The sequence below is a fragment of the Callorhinus ursinus genome, unplaced genomic scaffold (genome assembly GCF_003265705.2).
Source record: "Callorhinus ursinus isolate GAN/ISIS: 27379988/994484 unplaced genomic scaffold, GSC_fseal_2.0 scaffold28, whole genome shotgun sequence".
Classification (NCBI taxonomy): domain Eukaryota; kingdom Metazoa; phylum Chordata; class Mammalia; order Carnivora; family Otariidae; genus Callorhinus; species Callorhinus ursinus.
Window position 1 is genome coordinate 9967649 of NW_027397090.1, and position 11647 is coordinate 9979295.

General features: G+C 39.5%; 1 non-coding gene across 1 annotated transcript; it reads left to right on the plus strand.

Moving 5' to 3' along the window:
- The first annotated feature begins 11278 nt into the window (after positions 1 to 11278).
- LOC112838707 (U6 spliceosomal RNA) lies at positions 11279 to 11385 on the plus strand. The gene has a single exon (XR_003212038.1). It is a non-coding gene; the product is annotated as a U6 spliceosomal RNA (small nuclear RNA).
- The last annotated feature ends 262 nt before the right edge of the window (positions 11386 to 11647 follow it).

Sequence of the window (11647 nt, forward strand, 5' to 3'; positions counted from 1 at the left end):
TGGCTCTTTCCGCAGTTTGGCTATTGTGGACATTGCTGCTATAAACATTGGGGTACACGTACCCCTTCGGGTCCCTACATTTGTATCTTTGGGGTAAATACCCAGTAGTGCAATTGCTGGATCGAATGGTAGCTCTAATTTCAACTGTTTGAGGAACCTCCATACTGTTTTCCAGAGTGGTTGCACCAGCTTGCATTCCCACCAACAGTGTAGGAGGGTTCCCCTTTCTCCACATCCCCGCCAACATCTGTTGTTCCCTGACTTGTTAATTTTAGCCATTCTGACGGGTGTGAGGTGGTATCTCATGGAGGTTTTGATTTGGATTTCCCTGATGCCGAGCGATGTTGAGCACTTTTTCATGTGCCTGTTGGCCATTTGGATGTCTTCTTTGGAAAAATGTTTCTTCATGTCTTCTGCCCATTTCTTGATTGGATTATTTATTCTTTGGGTGTTGAGTTTGATAAGTTCTTTATAGATTTTGGATACTAGCCCTTTATCTGATATGTCATTTGCAAATATTTTCTCCCCTTCTGTCGGTTGTCTTTTGGTTTTGTGGACTGTTTCTTTTGCTGTGCAAAAGCTTTTTATCTTGATGAAATCCCAATAGTTCATTTTTGCCCTGGCTTCCTGTGCCTTTGGTGAGGTTTCTCGGAAGAGGCTGCTGCGGCTAAGGTCGAAGAGGTTGCTACCTGTGTTCTCCTTTAGGATTTGGATGGACTCCTGTCTCACGTTTAGGTCTTTCAACCATTTGGAGTCTATTTTTGTGTGTGGTGTAAGGAAATGGTCCAGTTTCATTTTTCTGCATGTGGCTGTCCAATTTTCCCAACACCATTTGTTGAAGAGACTGTCTTTTTTCCACTGGACATTCTTTCCTGCTTTGTCAAAGATAAGTTGACCATAGAGTTGAGGGTCCATTTCTGGGCTCTCGATTCTGTTCCATTGATCTATGGGTCTGTTTTTGTGCCAGTACCATACTGTCTTGATGATGACAGCTTTGTAATAGAGCTGGAAGTCCGGAATTGTGATGCCGCCAGCTTTGCTTTTCTTTTTCAATATTCCTCTGGCTATTCGGGGTCTCTTCTGGTTCCATACAAATTTTAGGATTATTTGTTCCATTTCTTTGAAAGAAGTGGATGGTATTTTGATGGGGATTGCATTGAATGTGTAGATTGCTCTAGGTAGCATTGACATCTTCACAATGTTGGTTCTTCCAATCCATGAGCATGGAACGTTTTTCCATTTCTTTGTGTCTTCTTCAATTTCTTTCATGAGTATTTTATAGTTTTCTGAGTACAGATCCTTTGCCTCTTTGGTTAAATTTATTCCTAGGTATCTAATGGTTTTGGGTGCAATTGTGAATGGGATCGACTCCTTGATTTGTCTCTCTTCTGTTTTGTTGTTGGTGTATAGGAATGCCACTGATTTCTGTGCATTGATTTTATATCCTGCTACTTTACTGAATTCCTGTATGAGTTCTAGCAGTTTTGGGGTGGAGTCTTTTGGGTTTTCCACGTACAGTATCATATCATCTGCAAAGAGTGAGAGTTTGACTTCCTCTTTGCCGATTTGGATGCCTTTGATTTCTTTTTGTTGTCTGATTGCTGTGGCTAGGACTTCTAATACTATGTTGAATAGCAGTGGTGAGAGTGGACATCCCTGCCGCGTTCCTGACCTTAGGGGAAAAGCTCTCAGTCTTTCCCCATTGAGAATGATATTTGCTGTAGGTTTTTCATAGATGGCTTTTATGATATTGAGGTATGTACCCTCTATCCCTATACTCTGAAGAGTTTTGATCAAGAAAGGATGTTGTACTTTGTCAAATGCTTTTTCTGCATCTATTGAGAGGATCATATGATTCTTGCTCTTTCTCTTGTTAATGTATTGTATCACGTTGATTGATTTGCGGATGTTGAATGATACCATTGCCGGGTAGAGTATTATTTGTTGTGGGTTTTCCCCTTTCAACACTTGGTTTATATCATGCCCCTATGTTCTGGCCTGCAAAATTTCTGCTGAAAAATCAGCTGATAGTTTTATGGGTGTTCCGTTGTATGTAACTAGTTGCTTTTCTCTTGCTGTTTTTTTTTTAACTTAATTTAATTTTATTATGTTAGTCATCATACAGTGCATCATTAGTTTTGATGTAGTGTTCCACGATTCACTGTTTTCGTATAACACCCAGTGCTCCATGCAGTACGTGTGCTCCTTAATACCCATCACTGGGCTAACCCAGCTCCCCCACCCGCCTTCCCTCTAAAACCCTCAGTTTGTTTCTCAGAGTCCATAGTCTCTCATGGTTCGTCTCCCCCTCCCCCTTCCCCCCCTTCATGTTTCCCTTCCTTCTCCTAATGTCCTCCATGCTATTCCGATGTTCCACAAATAAGTGAAACCATATGATAATTGACTTTCTCTGCTTGACTTATTTCACGTAGCATAATCTCCTCCAGTCCCATCCATGTTGATGTAAAAGTTGAGTATTCATCCTTTCTGATGGCTGAGTAATATTCCATTGTATATATGGACAACATCTTCTCTATCCATTCATCTGTTGAAGGGCATCTCGGCTCTTTCCACAGTTTGGCTATTGTGGACATTGCTGCTATGAACATTGGGGTGCATGTGGCCCTTTTTTTCACTACATCTGTGACTTTGGGGTAAATACTCACTCAGTAGTGCAATTGCTGGATCACAGGGTAGCTCTATTTTTAATTTCTTGAGGCACCTCCACACTGTTTTCCAAAGTGGCTGTACCAACTCGCATTCCCACCAACAGTGTAAGAGGGTTCCCCTTTCTCCACAACCTCTCCAACATTGGTTGTTTCTTGCCTTGTCCATTTTTGCCATTCTAAATGGTGTAAGGTGGTATCTCACTGTGGTTTTGATTTGACTTTCTCTGCTGGCTAATGATGATGAACATTTTTTCATGTGTCTGTTAGCCATTTGTATGTCTTCTTTGGAGAAATGTCTGTTCATGTCTTCTGCCCATTTTTTTGACTTGATTATTTGTTTTTTTGGGTGTTGAGTTTGACAGGTTCTTTATAGATCTTGGAAATCAGCCCTTTGTCCGTAGTGTCATTTGCAAATATCTTCTCCCATTCTGTGGGTTGCCTTTTTTTTTTTGTTGACTGTTTCCTTTGCTGTGCAGAAGCTTTTTATCTTGATGAAGTCTCAAAAGTTCATTTTTGCTTTTGTTTCACTAGCCTTCAGAGATGTATCTTGAAAGAAGTTGCTGTGGCTGATGTCAAAGACGTTATTGCCTATGTTCTCCTCTAGGATTTTGATGGATTCCCGTCTTACCTTGAGATCTTTCATCCATTTTGAGTTTATCTTTGTGTATGGTGTTAGAGAATGGTCGAGTTTCATTCTTCCATATATAGCTGTCCAATTTTCCCAGCACCATTTATTGAAGAGACTCTTTTCTTTTTTTTTTAATTTTATTTATTTATTTGACAGAGAGAGACACAGAGAGGGAACACAAGCAGGGGGAGTGGGAGAGGGAGAAGCAGGCTCTCTGCGGAGCAGGGAGCCCGATGCAGGGCTGGATCCCAGGACCTGGGATCATGACCAGAGCCGAAGGCAGACACTTAACGACTGAGCCACCCAGGTGCCCTGAGACTGTCTTTTTTCCATTGCATATTTTTTCCTGCTTTGTCGAAGATTATTTGATTATAGAGTTGAAGGTCCCTATCTGGGCTCTCTATTCTCTTCCATTGGTCTATATGTATTTTTTTGCCAGTACCATGCTGTCTTGGTGATCAGTGCTCTGTAATATAGCTTGAAATCAGGCAACGTGATGCCCCCAGCTTTGTTTTTCTTTTTCAACATTTCCTTGGCAATTCAGGGTCTTTTCTGATTCCATACATATTTTAGGATTGTTTGTTCCAGCACTTTGGAAAATGTCATTGGAATTTTGATCAGGATGGCGTTGAAGGTATAGATTGCTCTGGGTAGCATAGACATTTTAACAATGTTTATTCTTCTGATCCATGAGCATGGAATGTTTTTCCATCTTTTTGTGTCTTCTTCAATTTCTTTCATGAGTGTTCTATAGTTCCTAGAGTATAGATTCTTTATCTCTTTGGGTAGGTTTATTCCAAGGTATCTTACAGTTTTTGGTGCTATTGTAAGCGGAATCGATTCTCTAATTTCTCTTTCTACAGTTGCATTGTTAGTGTATAAGAAAGCAACTGATTTCTGTGCATTGATTTTGTATCCTGCTACATTACTGAATTGCTGGTGTATGAGTTCTGGTAATTTGGGGGTGGAGTCTTTGGATTTCCACATAAAGTATCATGTCATCTGCGAACAGAGAGAGTTTGACTTCTTCTTTGCCAATTTGAATACCTTTTATTTCTTTTGTTGTCTGATTGCTGTTGCTAAGACTTCTAGTACTATGTTGAACAATAGTGGCGAGAGTGGGCATCCTTGACATGTTCCTGATCTTAAGGGAAAGGCTCTCATCTTTTCCCCATTGAGGATGATATTCACTATGTGTTTTTCATAGATGGATTTTATGAACTTGAGGAATGTTCCCTCTATCCCTATACTCTGAAGGATTTTAATCAGGAAAGGATGCTGTATTTTGTCAAATGCTTTTTCTGCATCAATTGAGAGGACCATATGGTTTTTCTGTCTCCTCTTATTAATGTGTTCTATCACATTGATTGATTTGCAAATGTTGAACCACTCTTGTATCCCGGGGATAAATCCCACTTGGTCGTGATGGATGATCCTTTTAATGTATTGTTGGATCCTATTAGCTAGGATTTTATTGAGGATTTTGGAATCCATATTCATCAGGGATATTGCCATGTAGGTCTGAAGAGTGTATCTTGTAGATACACAGAAGTGTCCTTCTGTGTCTCTAACTACTGTGTCTGAAATTCTCCTTTTTGATGGGGTCTTTGCCTGGTTTGGGGATTAAGGTAATGTTGGCCTCACAGAATGAGTCTGGAAGCTTTCCTTCTGTTTCTATTTTTTGAAACAGCTTCAGGAGGATAGGCATTATTTCTTCTTTGAATGTTTGGTAGAATTGCCCAGGGAATCCATCAGGCCCTGGACTCTTGTTTTGGGGAGGTTTTTGATCACTACTTCAATCTCGTTACTGGTTATTGGCCTATTCAGGTTGTCAATTTCTTCCTGTTTCAGTCTTGGTAGTTTATAGGTTTCCAGGAAGGCATCCATTTCTTCCAGATTGCTTAATTTATTGGCATATAGTCGTTGATAACAATTTTTTTTAATTTTTATTTTATTTTTTTAAAAGATTTTATATGAGAGAGAGAGCACAAGAGGGGGGAGGGTCAGGGGGAGAAGCAGACTCCCCGCTAAGCAGGGAGCCCGATGTGGGACTTGATCCCGGGACTCCAGGATCATGACCTGAGCTGAAGGCAGTCGCTTAACCAACTGAGCCATCCAGGCGCCTGTTGATAATAATTTCTAATTGTTTCTATTTCCTTGGTGTTAGTCATGATCTCTCCCCTTTCATTCATAATTTTATTAATTTGGGTCTTTTTTCTTTTGGATAAGTCTGGCCAGTGGTTTATCGATCTTATTAATTCTTTCAAAGAACCAGCTCCTAGTTTCGTTGATCTGATCTACTGTGTTTCTGGTTTCTAATTCATTGACCTCTGCTCTAATCTTAATTATTTCTCTTCTAATGTGGGCTTAGGCATTGTTTGTTGCCTTTTCTCTAGTTCTTTAAAGTGTAGAGTTAGTTGGTGAATTCGGGATTTTTCTGTTTTTGAGTGAGGCTTGGATGGCTATGTATTTCCCCCTTAGGACAGCCTTTGCAGTATCCCATAGGTTTTGGACTGATGTGTTTCGTTCTCATTGGTTTCCATGAATTGTTTAAGTTCTTCTTTGACTTCCTGGTTGACCCAAACATTCTTGAGCAGAGTGTTCTTTAGCTTCCAAGTGTTTGAATTTCTTCCAAATTTTTTCTTGTGATTGAGTTCCAGTTTTAAAGCATTATGGTCTGGGGTGCCTGGGTGGCTCAGTTGGTTAAGGGACTGCCTTCGGCTCAGGTCATGATCCTGGAGTCCCAGGATCAAGTCCCACATCAGGCTCCCTGCTTAGCAGGGAGTCTGCTTCTCCTTCTGACCCTCCCCCCTCTCATGTGCTCTCTCTCTCTCTCTCAAATAAATAAAATCTTTAAAAAAAAAAAGCATTATGGTCTGAGAATATGCAGGGAATCATCTCATTGTTTTGGTTTCAGTTGACACCTGATTTGTGATCCAGTATGTGGTCTATTCTGGAGAAAGTTCCGTTTGTGCTTGAGAAGAATGAGTATTCTGTTGTTGTAGGGTGGAATGTTCTGTATATATATCTATGAGGTCCATCTGGTCCAGTGTGTCATTCAAAGCTCATTTCTCTGTTGATTTTCTGCTTAGATAATCTGTATATTGCTGAGAGTGGAGTATTGGGGTATCCTACAATTAACGTATTATTATCAATATGACTATTTTGGTTAACAGTTGGCTTATGTAGTTGGCTGCTCCCATGTTGGGGGTGTAGATATTTACAATTGTTAGATCTTCTTGTTGGATAGACCCTTTAAGAATGATATAGTGTCCTTCTGTGTCTCTAACTACAGTCTTTAGCTTAAAATCTAATTTTTCTGGCATAAGAACTTCTACCCCTCTTGCTGGTTTTACGATTCTTTATCTTCTATTTTTGCTGCTTTAATTATTTTGTGTCTTGGTGTGGACCCCTTTGGATTTCTCTTTGGGCTCCCTGTGATTCCTCTCTGTTTCCTTCCCCAGGTTAGAAAAGTTTTCAGCCATTATTTCTTTAAATAAATTTTCTGCCTCTCTCGTTCTCTCTTCTCCTTCTGGGACCCCCAAAATGCAAATATTAGTATGTTCGATCTTGTCCCAGACGTCCTTTAACCTATCCTCCTTTCAAGTGTTTTTCTTTTCTCTTTGCTGTTCAGTTTAGATGATTTCCACTACTACCTCCCATACCCCTGATCTGTTTTTCTGAATCCTCTAATCTGCTGTTGATATCTTTTAGCATATTTTTCATTTCAGTTACTGTATTCTTCACCTTTTGTTCTTAAAACATTTTTTGGGGGGGCACCTCAGTGGCTCAGTCAGTCAAGTGTCCAACTCTTGATCTCTGCTCAGGTTTTGATCTCAGGGTTGTGAGTTCAAGCTCCACATTGACCTCTACACTGGGTGTGAAGCCTACTTAAAAATTATTTTTGGGGGGAGTGTATTTGTTATTCAGTGTTAAATTAGTTTTAGGTGCACAACACAGTGATTTGACAATCCTGTACATTATTCAATTCTTACCACAGTAAGTGTAGTTGATTGATTGGCTCTTAGGATTTTTATATTGTTTAATTTTAAACTCTTATTTAAGATTTTAAACTGTTTAAGTAATCTCTCCACCCAACGTGGGGCTTGAACTTTGAACTCTGAGATCCAGAGTTGCATGCTGTATGGACTGAGCCAGCCAGGCACCCCTGTTGTTTAATTTTAAAAATACTTTCTGTCTTTTCGTTGAACTCAGTTTATCCACTCTTCTCCCAAGTTTGATGAGTATTTTTATGATCATTACCTTGAAATTTTTATCAGGTATATTGCTTATCTCCATTTTGATTAGTTCTTTTTCTGAGGTTTTGTCTTAGGCTTTCATTTGGAACATAATGTACTGTCTCTTCATTTTGTATGACTGTGCTACTTTCTATTCTAGGTATTACTTAGGTAGCTCTGTTATCTGTTGTTTTTTTTTTTCTTTTTATATTTTATTTATTTATTTGACAGAGAGAGCACAGGCAGAGAGAGAGGGAGAGGGAGAAACAGGCTCCCCATTGAGCAGAGAGCCCGATGTGGGGCTCGATCCCAGATCCCAGGACCCTGGGATCATGACCTGAGCCAAAGGCAGACACTTAACCGACTGAGCCACCCAGGCGCCCCTGTCATCTGGCCTGGAAGCTAGTGACCTTACATAGAAGGCATCCTGTGGGGTCCAAAATCACAACCCCTCTGGTCACTTGAACCGGGCACTCCAGGACTGTCCTCTGTGTGTGCTGTATGGACCTTCCTTTTGTCACTGGGCTTTGTCTGCTGTGAGTGTACTGGGGAGTGGGGTTAGCCCTGGGTGAGGCTCTCTGGGAGGCCCACTCATGACTGTTGTAGGCATACAGGTGACAGTCCTGGTTCTTCCCCTCCCCAGGGAAGGAGTCACATTGGAGGGTTGCCAGTCTAACTGAGGCTTCCCACTATGTATGCCAGGGCGTGAACTGCTTTTGAGGGGTAGCTGCGAGGGTAGGTGCATTGGCTGGGGCAAGGAACAGCAGGGCAGAGCAAAGGTTCTAGAAAGGTAGATGGAAAGGGACAGAACTGGTAAAAACCAGTGTGAAGTCAGCTTGGCTAAAGGAGGGCAAGAAAGGTGACCCCTTGTAGCACTTCCACTTTCAGAGAAAGTTCCTATAGATCCCTGCCCCTCCAGCACATGCCCCCAAATTAGTCAATACATTTCCTAATTGTATGGCCCAGGTGATTTTTGAATTGCTGCCTCTGTACTGAGTGATACAGTGTGCTGTCCCCTTAAGAGTGTAGTCCGGTTTCCTATAGCTTTTCAGCTCTCCCAGAGGTAAGCTCTGCTGATATTCAAAGCTAGATGTTATGGGTGTGGATCCTCACAGTGGGCGATGCCCTGTATGGGCTTGGGTCCCTCAGTGTCCCTGAGGGTATTCCTCAGGGAGGAGCTCCAGACCTACCATATTTCTCCTGCTTGTGGCTTGCGCTGTGCGCTTTTGGTTCCCAACCAGATGTGTCTCTTCCCAACCTGTCCTACTCAATATGGCTTTTTCCTTGTATTTTTAGTGGTGGCAAATCTGTTTTGCTATTCTTCAGGTTGATCTCAGATAATGTGTTTCTCTGTATGTAGTAGGAGCCCTGCCATGTCCACGGGAGGAAGTGCATTAAGGATCTTCCTACTCTGCCCCCTACACTTCACTCTATGTTCTTTGATTTATTGCTCTCTTGTAGTTTTCAGAGTAGAGATATTTTAGCTTTGTAGCTAAATTTATCCCTAGGTATTTTATGCTTTTTGATGCTCTTGTAAGTGGTATCATGTTCTTTTTCAATTAATTTGTTGTTAATGCACAGAAATGCTACAGATTTTTGTGTATTAATTTTGTGTCATTCAACTTTATTAAATTGATTCATTAGATCTAATAGTTTTTTGTAAAGTCTTTAGGATTTTCTATATATGAAATTTTGTTATCTGCAAATAGATGCTTTTAATTCATCCTTTTCAATTCTGATGTCTTTAATTTCTTTTTCTTGCCTGATTGCTTTGGATAGGACTTCCAGTACTAGGCTGATAAGGAGGTGTGAGAGTGGACACCTTTCACTCTGTTCTTGGTCTTAGAAGAATAGCTTTCAACCTTTCATTACTGAATATGATGTTAGCTCTAAGCTTTCATACATGGCCTTTATTATGTTGAGGTACATTCCTTCTGTACTTAAGAATTTTTGTCATGAAAGTGTATAGAATTTTGTCATACACATTTTCAGTTGTCTATTTAAATGATCATATGATTTTTTCCCTTTCATTCTATTAATATGATCTATAACATTGATTTTTGTGTATGTTGAACATCCTTGTATTCCAAAGTAAATCCCGCTTGATCATGGTGAATGAACCTTTTAATGTACTGCCTAATTCAGTTTGCCAGTATTTTCTTGAGAATTTTCATACCTCTATTCATCAGGGATATTGACCTGTAGTTTACTTTCCTGGTAGTATGCTTTCGTGGCTTTGGCATCAGAGTGATGCTGATCTTAAAAAAAAAAAAAAAAAAGTTTGGAAATGTTCCCTCCTTTTTTATTTTTTATTTTTTTGGGTGGGAGGAAGTGTTGGAGGAGTATTGGCATTATTCCTCTTTAAATGATTGGTAAAATTCACCAGTGAATCCATCTGGTCCTGGGTTCTTCTTTGGGTGATTTTTGATTAATGACTGAATCTCCTTACTATTGTCTTTTCTGTTTAGCTTTTCTATTTCTTCTGGATTCACTTTTGGTATGTTGTATATTCCTAGGGATTTCTCCATTTCTTCCAGATTTTCCAGTTCGGTATATTGTTGTTCATAGTAACTGACTATAATAATTTATATTTCTCTCTTATCAATTAGGATGTTTCCTTTTTCTCTTATGATTTTGTTTTGTTAATTTTGGTTCTCTTTTTTCCTTGTTTATCTAGATAAAAGTGTAATTTTATCACTTCAAAGGACCAACTCCTAGTTGTTAATTTTTTTCTATTTTCCTATTCTCTATCTCTGCTCTAATCTGTATTATTTCTTTCCTTCTTCAACTTTGGGGTTAGTTGGTTCTTTTTCTAAGTCCTTAAGGTATAAATTTAGATGGTGAAATCTTTGTTTCTTAATGCAGGTGTTTATTGCTATACATTTGTCTTTTTGAACTGCTTTTAAAAAAATTTTAGTTGACAAAGTTCGTTTCAGGCATACAGCGTAGGGATTTAACAATTCTATATATTAAACAATGCTCACCACGATAGGTGTAGTAACCATCTGTCACCATATAAAATTATTACAATATTATTGACTATATTCTGTAATTTTCATCTGTGACTTTTTAACATAAAGTTTGTACCCTTTACCTATTGGATCCATCCCCCCACCCCATCCTTGCCTCTAGTTATCACCTGTTTGTGTGGTTTTTTTTTGTATTTGTCTGGTGTTTTTTTGCTTGCTTGTTTTGTTTTAGATTCCATATATAGGTGAAATCATAAGATGTTTTTCTCTTATTTCACTTAGCATAATACCCACTAGATCCATCCATGTTGTCACAAATGGCAAGCTTTCATTATTTTTTGTGGTTGAGTAATGTTCCATTGTATTATTACCACATTTTCTTTTTTTTTTTAAAGATTTATTTATTTTTATTTTGAGAGAGTGAGAATGAGAGAGAGAGAGTACATGAGAGGTGGGAGGGTTAGAGGGAGAAGCAGGCTCCTCGCTGAGCAGGGAGCCCAATGTGGGACTCGATCCCAGGACTCCAGGATCATGACCTGAGCCGAAGGCAGTCGCTTAACCAACTGAGCCACCCAGGTGCCCTACCACATTTTCTTTATGCATTCATCTTTTAAAAAATTTTTTAAAGTAGGATCTATTCTCAACATGGGGCTTGAACTCACAATCCCAAGGTAGAGTTGCATGCTCTACTGACTGAGCCAGCCAGGGACACTTGCATTCATTATTGATGACCCTTAGGTTACTTCCGTATCTTGGTATTTAAAATATTGCTTTGTGCTCGCTTTGACAGCACATATACTACGATTGGAATGATACAGAGAAGATTAGCCTGGTCCCTGAGCAAGGATGACATCCAAATTTGTGAAGCGTTCCATATTTTTTATATATACAATGGAATATTGCTCAGCCATCAGAAAAAGAAATCTTACATTTGCAATGACACGGGTGGAACTAGAGGGAACTATATTAAGCAAAATAAGTCAATCAGAGAAAGAATTACCATATGATTTCACTTATATGTGGAAATTAAGAAACAAAACAGGATCATAGGGGAAGGGAGGGAAAAATAAGATGAAATCAGAGAGGGAGACAAGCCATAAGAGACTCTTAACTATAGGAAACAAACTGGGGAGGGCAGAAGGA